Here is a 12,848-nt window from a genome sequence, read left to right as displayed (position 1 = left end):
CCGTACATGATACATGCATGACGGATTCGAGAAACATGCGTTTCTGAGTTGTGAGCATGTGGATTAGTGAACTTTCATCCACCAAAGAAGGCATATATTACACTTTGAAATATTTTCTCTGACTTCATAAGTGTTTTGTATCACCAGGTTCTAAAATCGGACATTTGGCAGTAGAAAACACTCTTTGAGCGAATTCTCACCAATACACATGTAATTTACATTGTTTACATAACCATGGCATTCCGTATACCGAGCATGATTCATGCATCACGGATTCCTCAAATTGCATTTCTAAGCTGTGAACATGCACATGACAGATGTTTCAACCACCAAACAAGTTACTTATGCACTTTGAAATAGTTCCTTGGACTTCGTTGCTTCTCCTATCACCAGTTTCAAGAATCACACTTTGATCCCAGAAAAACCCTGTTGGAGCGAATTCTACCCTAGAGATATGTAATTTGAAAATATTCCTTCAACATGATATTCCGTGTTCCTTACATGTTACATGCATGACGGATTCGACAAACATGCATTCCTGAGTTGTGAGCATGTGGATTACTGATTTTTCATCCTCTATAAAAGGAATAATTTCATATAGACTCGTGTACACATTTTCACAAGCTTTCCCTAACACATGTTTCGAATTCGTTCATTTTTCACAGAAGAATTCTTCTGGAGTGTATTCAACCTAATAGATATATAATTTACATGAATTCCATCAACATGGCATTCCGGGTTCCGTACATGATATATGCATGACGGATTCGAGAAACATGCGTTTCTGAGTTGTGAGCATGTGGATTAGTGAACTTTCATCCACCAAAGAAGGCATATATTACACTTTGAAATATTTACTCTGACTTCATAAGTTTTTTGTATCACCAGGTTCTAAAATCGGACATTTGGCAGTAGAAAACACTCTTTGAGCGAATTCTCACCAATACACATGTAATTTACATTGTTTACATAACCATGGCATTCCGTATTCCGAACATGATTCATGCATCACGAATTCCTCAAACATGCATTTCTGAGCTGTGAACATGCACATGACAGATATTTCAAGCACCAAATAAGTTACTTATGCACTTTGAAATATTTCCTTGGACTTCGTTGCTTCTCCTATCACCAGTTTCATGAATCACACTTTGATCACAGGAAAACCCTCTTGGAGCGAATTCTACCCTAGAGATATGTAATTTGAATAGATTCCTTCAACATGATATTCCGTGTTCCGTACATGTTACATGCATGACGGATTCGACAAACATGCATTCCTGAGTTGTGAGCATGTGGATTACTGATTTTTCATCCTCTATAAAAGGAATAATTTCATATAGACTCGTGTACACATTTTCACAAACTTTCCCTAACACAAGTTTCAAATTCGTTCATTTTTCACAGAAGAATTCTTCTGGAGTGTATTCAACCTAATAGATATTTAATTTACATGAATTCCATCAACATGGCATTCCGGGTTCCGTACATGATACATGCATGACGGATTCGAGAAACATGCGTTTCTGAGTTGTGAGCATGTGGATTAGTGAACTTTCATCCACCAAAGAAGGCATATATTACACTTTGAAATATTTTCTCTGACTTCATAAGTTTTTTGTATCACCAGGTTCTAAAATCGGACATTTGGCAGTAGAAAACACTCTTTGAGCGAATTCTCACCAATACACATGTAATTTACATTGTTTATATAACCATGGCATTCCGTATTCCGAACATGTTTCATGCATCACGGATTCCTCAAACATGCATTTCTGAGCTGTGAACATGCGCATGACAGATGTTTCAACCACCAAACAAGTTACTTATGCACTTTGAAATAGTTCCTTGGACTTCGTTGCTTCTCCTATCACCAGTTTCAAGAATCACACTTTGATCCAAGAAAAACCCTCTTGGAGCGAATTCTACCCTAGAGATATGAAATTTGAATAGATTCCTTCAACATGATATTCCGTGTTCCGTACATGTTACATGCATGACGGATTCGACAAACATGCATTCCTGAGTTGTGGGCATGTGGATTACTGATTTTTCACCCTCTATAAAAGGAATAATTTCATATAGACTCGTGTACACATTTTCACAAGCTTTCCCTAACACAAGTTTCAAATTCGTTCATTTTTCACAGAAGAATTCTTCTGGAGTGTATTCAACCTAATAGATATATAATTTACATGAATTCCATCAACATGGCATTCCGGGTTCCGTACATGATACATGCATGACGGATTCGAGAAACATGCGTTTCTGAGTTGTGAGCATGTGGATTAGTGAACTTTCATCCACCAAAGAAGGCATATATTACACTTTGAAATATTTACTCTGACTTCATAAGTTTTTTGTATCACCAGGTTCTAAAATCGGACATTTGGCAGTAGAAAACACTCTTTGAGCGAATTCTCACCAATACACATGTAATTTACATTGTTTTCATCACCATGGCATTCCGTATTCCGAACATGTTTCATGCATCACGGATTCCTCAAACATGCATTTCTGAGCTGTGAACATGCGCATGCCAGATGTTTCAACCACCAAACAAGTTACTTATGCACTTTGAAATATTTCCTTGGACTTCGCTGCTTCTCCTATCACCAGTTTCAAGAATCACACTTTGATCCCAGAAAAACCCTCTTAGAGTGAATTCTACCCTAGAGAATTGTAATTTGAATAAATTCCTTCAACATGATTTTCCGTGTTCCGTACATGTTACATGCATGACGGATTCGACAAACATGCATTCCTGAGTTGAGAGCATGTGGATTACTGATTTTTCGTCCTCTATAAAAGGAATAATTACATATAGACTCGTGTACACATTTTCACAAGCTTTCCCTAACACAAGTTTCGAATTCGTTCATTTTTCACAGAAGAATTCTTCTGGAGTGTATTCAACCTAATAGATATATAATTTACATGAATTCCATCAACATGGCATTCTGGGTTCCGTACATGATACATGCATGACGGATTCGAGAAACATGCGTTTCTGAGTTGTGAGCATGTGGATTAGTGAACTTTCATCCACCAAAGAAGGCATATATTACACTTTGAAATATTTACTCTGACTTCATAAGTTTTTTGTATCACCAGGTTCTAAAATCGGACATTTGGCAGTAGAAAACACTCTTTGAGCGAATTCTCACCAATACACATGTAATTTACATTGTTTACATAACCATGGCATTCCGTATTCCGAACATGTTTCATGCATCACGGATTCCTCAAACATGCATTTCTGAGCTGTGAACATGCGCATGACAGATGTTTCAACCACCAAACAAGTTACTTATGCACTTTGAAATAGTTCCTTGGACTTCGTTGCTTCTCCTATCACCAGTTTCAAGAATCACACTTTGATCACAGAAAAACCCTCTTGGAGCGAATTCTACCCTAGAGATATGTAATTTGAATAGATTCCTTCAACATGATATTCCGTGTTCCGTACATGTTACATGCATGACGGTTTCCACAAACATGCATTCCTGAGTTGTGAGCATGTGGATTACTGATTTTTCATCCTCTATAAAAGGAATAATTTCATATAGACTCGTGTACATATTTTCACAAGCTTTCCCTAACACAAGTTTCGAATTCGTTCATTTTTCACAGAAGAATTCTTCTGGAGTATATTCAACCTAATAGATATATAATTTACATGAATTCCATCAACATGGCATTCCGGGTTCCGTACATGATACATGCATGACGGATTCGAGAAACATGCGTTTCTGAGTTGTGAGCATGTGGATTAGTGGACATTCATCCACCAAAGAAGGCATATATTACACTTTGAAATATTTACTTGACTTCATAAGTTTTTTGTATCACCAGGTTCTAAAATCGGACATTTGGCAGTAGAAAACACTCTTTGAGTGAATTCTCACCAATACACATGTAATTCACATTGTTTACATAACCATGGCATTCCGTATCCCGAACATGATTCATGCATCACGGATTCCTTAAACATGCATTTCTGAGCTGTGAACATCCGCATGATAGATGTTTCAACCACCAAACAAATTACTTATGCACTTTGAAATAGTTCCTTGGACTTCGTTGCTTCTCCTATCACCAGTTTCAAGAATCACACTTTGATCCCAGAAAAACCCTCTTGGAGCGAATTCTACCCTAGAGATATGTAATTTGAATAGATTCCTTCAACATGTATTCCGTGTTCCGTACATGTTACATGCATGACGGATTCGACAAACATGCATTCCTGAGTTGTGAGCATGTGGATAACTGATTTTCCATCCTCTATAAAAGGAATAATTTCATATAGACTCCTGTACACATTTTCACAAGCTTTCCCTAACACAAGTTTCGAATTCGTTCATTTTTCACAGAAGAATTCTTCTGGAGTGTATTCAACCTAATAGATATATAATTTACATGAATTCCATCAACATGGCATTCCGGGTTCCGTACATGATACATGCATGACGGATTCGAGAAACATGCGTTTCTGAGTTGTGAGCATGTGGATTAGTGAACTTTCATCCACCAAAGAAGGCATATATTACACTTTGAAATATTTTCTCTGACTTCATAAGTGTTTTGTATCACCAGGTTCTAAAATCGGACATTTGGCAGTAGAAAACACTCTTTGAGCGAATTCTCACCAATACACATGTAATTTACATTGTTTACATAACCATGGCATTCCGTATACCGAGCATGATTCATGCATCACGGATTCCTCAAATTGCATTTCTAAGCTGTGAACATGCACATGACAGATGTTTCAACCACCAAACAAGTTACTTATGCACTTTGAAATAGTTCCTTGGACTTCGTTGCTTCTCCTATCACCAGTTTCAAGAATCACACTTTGATCCCAGAAAAACCCTGTTGGAGCGAATTCTACCCTAAAGATATGTAATTTGAAAATATTCCTTCAACATGATATTCCGTGTTCCTTACATGTTACATGCATGACGGATTCGACAAACATGCATTCCTGAGTTGTGAGCATGTGGATTACTGATTTTTCATCCTCTATAAAAGGAATAATTTCATATAGACTCGTGTACACATTTTCACAAGCTTTCCCTAACACATGTTTCGAATTCGTTCATTTTTCACAGAAGAATTCTTCTGGAGTGTATTCAACCTAATAGATATATAATTTACATGAATTCCATCAACATGGCATTCCGGGTTCCGTACATGATACATGCATGACGGATTCGAGAAACATGCGTTTCTGAGTTGTGAGCATGTGGATTAGTGAACTTTCATCCACCAAAGAAGGCATATATTACACTTTGAAATATTTACTCTGACTTCATAAGTTTTTTGTATCACCAGGTTCTAAAATCGGACATTTGGCAGTAGAAAACACTCTTTGAGCGAATTCTCACCAATACACATGTAATTTACATTGTTTACATAACCATGGCATTCCGTATTCCGAACATGATTCATGCATCACGAATTCCTCAAACATGCATTTCTGAGCTGTGAACATGCACATGACAGATATTTCAACCACCAAATAAGTTACTTATGCACTTTGAAATATTTCCTTGGACTTCGTTGCTTCTCCTATCACCAGTTTCATGAATCACACTTTGATCACAGGAAAACCCTCTTGGAGCGAATTCTACCCTAGAGATATGTAATTTGAATAGATTCCTTCAACATGATATTCCGTGTTCCGTACATGTTACATGCATGACGGATTCGACAAACATGCATTCCTGAGTTGTGAGCATGTGGATTACTGATTTTTCATCCTCTATAAAAGGAATAATTTCATATAGACTCGTGTACACATTTTCACAAACTTTCCCTAACACAAGTTTCAAATTCGTTCATTTTTCACAGAAGAATTCTTCTGGAGTGTATTCAACCTAATAGATATTTAATTTACATGAATTCCATCAACATGGCATTCCGGGTTCCGTACATGATACATGCATGACGGATTCGAGAAACATGCGTTTCTGAGTTGTGAGCATGTGGATTAGTGAACTTTCATCCACCAAAGAAGGCATATATTACACTTTGAAATATTTTCTCTGACTTCATAAGTTTTTTGTATCACCAGGTTCTAAAATCGGACATTTGGCAGTAGAAAACACTCTTTGAGTGAATTCTCACCAATACACATGTAATTTACATTGTTTATATAACCATGGCATTCCGTATTCCGAACATGTTTCATGCATCACGGATTCCTCAAACATGCATTTCTGAGCTGTGAACATGCGCATGACAGATGTTTCAACCACCAAACAAGTTACTTATGCACTTTGAAATAGTTCCTTGGACTTCGTTGCTTCTCCTATCACCAGTTTCAAGAATCACACTTTGATCCAAGAAAAACCCTCTTGGAGCGAATTCTACCCTAGAGATATGAAATTTGAATAGATTCCTTCAACATGATATTCCGTGTTCCGTACATGTTACATGCATGACGGATTCGACAAACATGCATTCCTGAGTTGTGGGCATGTGGATTACTGATTTTTCACCCTCTATAAAAGGAATAATTTCATATAGACTCGTGTACACATTTTCACAAGCTTTCCCTAACACAAGTTTCAAATTCGTTCATTTTTCACAGAAGAATTCTTCTGGAGTGTATTCAACCTAATAGATATATAATTTACATGAATTCCATCAACATGGCATTCCGGGTTCCGTACATGATACATGCATGACGGATTCGAGAAACATGCGTTTCTGAGTTGTGAGCATGTGGATTAGTGAACTTTCATCCACCAAAGAAGGCATATATTACACTTTGAAATATTTACTCTGACTTCATAAGTTTTTTGTATCACCAGGTTCTAAAATCGGACATTTGGCAGTAGAAAACACTCTTTGAGCGAATTCTCACCAATACACATGTAATTTACATTGTTTTCATCACCATGGCATTCCGTATTCCGAACATGTTTCATGCATCACGGATTCCTCAAACATGCATTTCTGAGCTGTGAACATGCGCATGCCAGATGTTTCAACCACCAAACAAGTTACTTATGCACTTTGAAATATTTCCTTGGACTTCGCTGCTTCTCCTATCACCAGTTTCAAGAATCACACTTTGATCCCAGAAAAACCCTCTTAGAGTGAATTCTACCCTAGAGAATTGTAATTTGAATAAGTTCCTTCAACATGATTTTCCGTGTTCCGTACATGTTACATGCATGACGGATTCGACAAACATGCATTCCTGAGTTGAGAGCATGTGGATTACTGATTTTTCGTCCTCTATAAAAGGAATAATTACATATAGACTCGTGTACACATTTTCACAAGCTTTCCCTAACACAAGTTTCGAATTCGTTCATTTATCACAGAAGAATTCTTCTGGAGTGTATTCAACCTAATAGATATATAATTTACATGAATTCCATCAACATGGCATTCTGGGTTCCGTACATGATACATGCATGACGGATTCGAGAAACATGCGTTTCTGAGTTGTGAGCATGTGGATTAGTGAACTTTCATCCACCAAAGAAGGCATATATTACACTTTGAAATATTTACTCTGACTTCATAAGTTTTTTGTATCACCAGGTTCTAAAATCGGACATTTGGCAGTAGAAAACACTCTTTGAGCGAATTCTCACCAATACACATGTAATTTACATTGTTTACATAACCATGGCATTCCGTATTCCGAACATGTTTCATGCATCACGGATTCCTCAAACATGCATTTCTGAGCTGTGAACATGCGCATGACAGATGTTTCAACCACCAAACAAGTTACTTATGCACTTTGAAATAGTTCCTTGGACTTCGTTGCTTCTCCTATCACCAGTTTCAAGAATCACACTTTGATCCCAGAAAAACCCTCTTGGAGCGAATTCTACCCTAGAGATATGTAATTTGAATAGATTCCTTCAACATGTATTCCGTGTTCCGTACATGTTACATGCATGACGGATTCGACAAACATGCATTCCTGAGTTGTGAGCATGTGGATAACTGATTTTCCATCCTCTATAAAAGGAATAATTTCATATAGACTCCTGTACACATTTTCACAAGCTTTCCCTAACACAAGTTTCGAATTCGTTCATTTTTCACAGAAGAATACTTCTGGAGTGTATTCAACCTAATAGATATATAATTTACATGAATTAGATCAACATGGCATTCCGGGTTCCGTACATGATACATGCATGACGGATTCGAGAAACATGCGTTTCTGAGTTGTGAGCATGTGGATTAGTGAACTTTCATCCATCAAAGAAGGCATATATTACACTTTGAAATATTTACTCTGACTTTATAAGTTTTTTGTATCACCAGGTTCTAAAATCGGACATTTGGCAGTAGAAAACACTCTTTGAGCGAATTCTCACCAATACACATGTAATTCACATTGTTTACATAACCATGGCATTCCGTATTCCGAACATGTTTCATGCATCACGGATTCCTCAAACATGCATTTCTGAGCTGTGAACATGCACATGACAGATGTTTCAACCACCAAACAAGTTACTTATGCACTTTGAAATAGTTCCATGGACTTCGTTGCTTCTCCTATCACCAGTTTCAAGAATCACACTTTGATCCCAGAAAAACCCTCTTGGAGCGAATTCTAACCTAGACATATGTAATTTGAATAGATTCCTTCAACATGATATTCCGTGTTCCGTACATGTTACATGCATGACGGATTCGACAAACATGCATTCCTGTGTTGTGAGCATGTGGATTACTGATTTTTCATCCTCTATAAAAGGAATAATTTCATATAGACTCGTGTACACATTTTCACAAGCTTTCCCTAACACAAGTTTCGAATTCGTTCATTTTTCACTGAAGAATACTTCTGGAGTGTATTCAACCTAATAGATATATAATTTACATGAATTCCATCAACATGGCATTCTGGGTTCCGTACATTATACATGCATGACGGATTCGAGAAACATGGGTTTCTGAGTTGTGAGCATGTGGATTAGTGAACTTTCATCCACCAAAGAAGGCATATATTACACTTTGAAATATTTACTCTGACTTCAGAAGTTTTTTGTATCACCAGGTTCTAAAATCGGACATTTGGCAGTAGAAAACACTCTTTGAGCGAATTCTCACCAATACACATGTAATTTACATTGTTTACATAACCATGGCATTCCGTATTCCGAACATGTTTCATGCATCACGGATTCCTCAAACATGCATTTCTGAGATGTGAACATGCGCATGACAGATGTTTCAACCACCAAACAAGTTACTTATGCACTTTGAAATAGTTCCTTGGACTTCGTTGCTTCTCCTATCACCAGTTTCAAGAATCACACTTTGATCCCAGAAAAACCCTCTTGGAGCGAATTCTACCCTAGAGATATGTAATTTGAATAGATTCCTTCAACATGATATTCCGTGTTCCGTACATGTTACATGCATGACGGTTTCCACAAACATGCATTCCTGAGTTGTGAGCATGTGGATTACTGATTTTTCACCCTCTATAAAAGGAATAATTTCATATAGACTCGTGTACACATTTTCACAAGCTTTCCCTAACACAAGTTTCGAATTCGTTCATTTTTCACAGAAGAATACTTCTGGAGTGTATTCATCCTAATAGATATATAATTTACATGAATTCCATCAACATGGCATTCCGGGTTCCGTACATGATACATGCATGACGGATTCGAGAAACATGCGTTTCTGAGTTGTGAGCATGTGGATTAGTGAACTTTCATCCACCAAAGAAGGCATATATTTCACTTTGAAATATTTACTCTGACTTCATAAGTTTTTTGTATCAACAGGTTCTAAAATCGGACATTTGGCAGTAGAAAACACTCTTTGAGCGAATTCTCACCAATACACATGTAATTTACATTGTTTACATAACCATGGCATTCCGTATTCCGAACATGATTCATGCATCACGGATTCCTCAAACATGCATTTCTGAGCTGTGAACATGCGCATGACAGATGTTTCAACCACCAAACAAGTTACTTATGCACTTTTAAATAGTTCCTTGGAGTTCGTTGCTTCTCCTATCACCAGTTTCAAGAATCACACTTAGATCCCAGAAAAACCCTCTTGGAGCGAATTCTACCCCAGAGATATGTAATTTGAATAGATTCCTTCAACATGATATTCCGTGTTCCGTACATGTTACATGCATGACAGATTCGACAAACATGCATTCCTGAGTTGTGAGCATGTGGATTACTGATTTTTCATCCTCTATAAAAGGAATAATTTCATATAGACTCGTGTACACATTTTCACAAGCTTTCCCTAACTCAAGTTTCGAATTCGTTCATTTTTCACAGAAGAATACTTCTGGAGTGTATTCAACCTAATAGATATTTAATTTACATGAATTCCATCAACATGGCATTCCGGGTTCCGTACATGATACATGCATGACGGATTCGAGAAACATGCGTTTCTGAGTTGTGAGCATGTGGATTAGTGAACTTTCATCCACCAAAGAAGGCATATATTACACTTAGAAATATTTACTCTGACTTCATAAGTTTTTTGTATCACCAGGTTCTAAAATCGGACATTTGGCAGTAGAAAACACTCTTTGAGCGAATTCTCACCAATACACATGTAATTTACATTGTTTACATAACCATGGCATTCCGTATTCCGAACATGATTCATGCATCACTAATTCCTCAAATTGCATTTCTGAGCTGTGAACATGCACATGACAGATATTTCAACCACCAAACAAGTTACTTATGCACTTTGAAATATTTCCTTGGATTTCGTTGTTTCTCCTATCACCAGTTTCAAGAATCACACTTTGATCCCAGAAAAACCCTCTTGGAGCGAATTCTACCCTAGAGATATGTAATTTGAATAGATTCCTTCAACATGATATTCCGTGTTCCGTACATGTTACATGCATGACGGATTCGACAAACATGCATTCCTGAGTTCTGAGCATGTGGATAACTGATTTTTCATCCTCTATAAAAGGAATAATTTCATATAGACTCGTGTACACATTTTCACAAGCTTTCCCTAACTCAAGTTTCGAATTCATTCATTTTTCACAGAAGAATACTTCTGGAGTGTATTCAACCTAATAGATATATAATTTACATGAATTCCATCAAGATGGCATTCCGGGTTCCGTATATGATACATGCATGACGGATTCGAGAAACATGCGTTTCTGAGTTGTGAGCATGTGGATTAGTGAACTTTCATCCACCAAAGAAGGCATATATTACACTTTGAAATATTTACTCTGACTTCATAAGTTTTTTGTATCACCAGGTTCTAAAATCGGACATTTGGCAGTAGAAAACACTCTTTGAGCGAATTCTCACCAATACACATGTAATTTACATTGTTTACATAACCATGGCATTCCGTATTCCGAACATGTTTCATGCATCACGGATTCCTCAAACATGCATTTCTGAGCTGTGAACATGCGCATGACAGATGTTTCAACCACCAAACAAGTTACTTATGCACTTTGAAATAGTTCCTTGGACTTCGTTGCTTCTCCTATCACCAGTTTCAAGAATCACACTTTGATCCCAGAAAAACCCTCTTGGAGCGAATTCTACCCTAGAGATATGTAATTTGAATAGATTCCTTCAACATGATATTCCGTGTTCCGTACATGTTACATGCATGACGGATTCGACAAACATGCATTCCTGAGTTGTGAGCATGTGGATAACTGATTTTTCATCCTCTATAAAAGGAATAATTTCATATAGACTCGTGTACACATTTTCACAAGCTTTCCCTAACACAAGTTTCGAATTCGTTCATTTTTCACAGAAGAATACTTCTGGAGTGTATTCAACCTAATAGATATATAATTTACATGAATTCCATCAACATGGCATTCCGGGTTCCATTCATGATACATGCATGACGGATTAGAGAAACATGCGTTTCTGAGTTGTGAGCATGTGGATTAGTGAACTTTCATCCACCAAAGAAGGCATATATTACACTTTGAAATATTTACTCTGACTTCATAAGTTTTTTGTATCACCAGGTTCTAAAATCGGACATTTGGCAGTAGAAAACACTCTTTGAGCGAATTCTCACCAATACACATGTAATTTACATTGTTTACATAACCATGGCATTCCGTATTCCGAACATGTTTCATGCATCACGGATTCCTCAAACATGCATTTCTGAGCTGTGAACATGCGCATGACAGATGTTTCAACCACCAAACAAGTTACTTATGCACTTTGAAATAGTTCCTTGGACTTCGTTGCTTCTCCTATCACCAGTTTCAAGAATCACACTTTGATCCCAGAAAAACCCTCTTGGAGCGAATACTACCCTAGAGATATGTAATTTGAATAGATTCCTTCAACATGATATTCCGTGTTCCGTACATGTTACATGCATGACGGATTCGACAAACATGCATTCCTGAGTTGTGAGCATGTGGATTACTGATTTTTCATCCTCTATAAAAAGAATAATTTCATATAGACACGTGTACACTTTTTCACAAGCTTTCCGTAACACAAGTTTCGAATTCGTTCATTTTTCATAGAAGAATACTTCTGGAGTGTATTCAACCTAATAGATATATAATTTACATGAATTAGATCAACATGGCATTCCGGGTTCCGTACATGATACATGCATGACGGATTCGAGAAACATGCGTTTCTGAGTTGTGAGCATGTGGATTAGTGAACTTTCATCCATCAAAGAAGGCATATATTACACTTTGAAATATTTACTCTGACTTTATTAGTTTTTTGTATCACCAGGTTCTAAAATCGGACATTTGGCAGTAGAAAACACTCTTTGAGCGAATTCTCACCAATACACATGTAATTCACATTGTTTACATAACCATGGCA

This window comes from Vicugna pacos, unplaced genomic scaffold (assembly GCF_048564905.1).
Source record: "Vicugna pacos unplaced genomic scaffold, VicPac4 scaffold_15, whole genome shotgun sequence".
NCBI lineage: Eukaryota > Metazoa > Chordata > Mammalia > Artiodactyla > Camelidae > Vicugna > Vicugna pacos.
Note: the sequence above shows the minus strand (reverse complement) of the source record.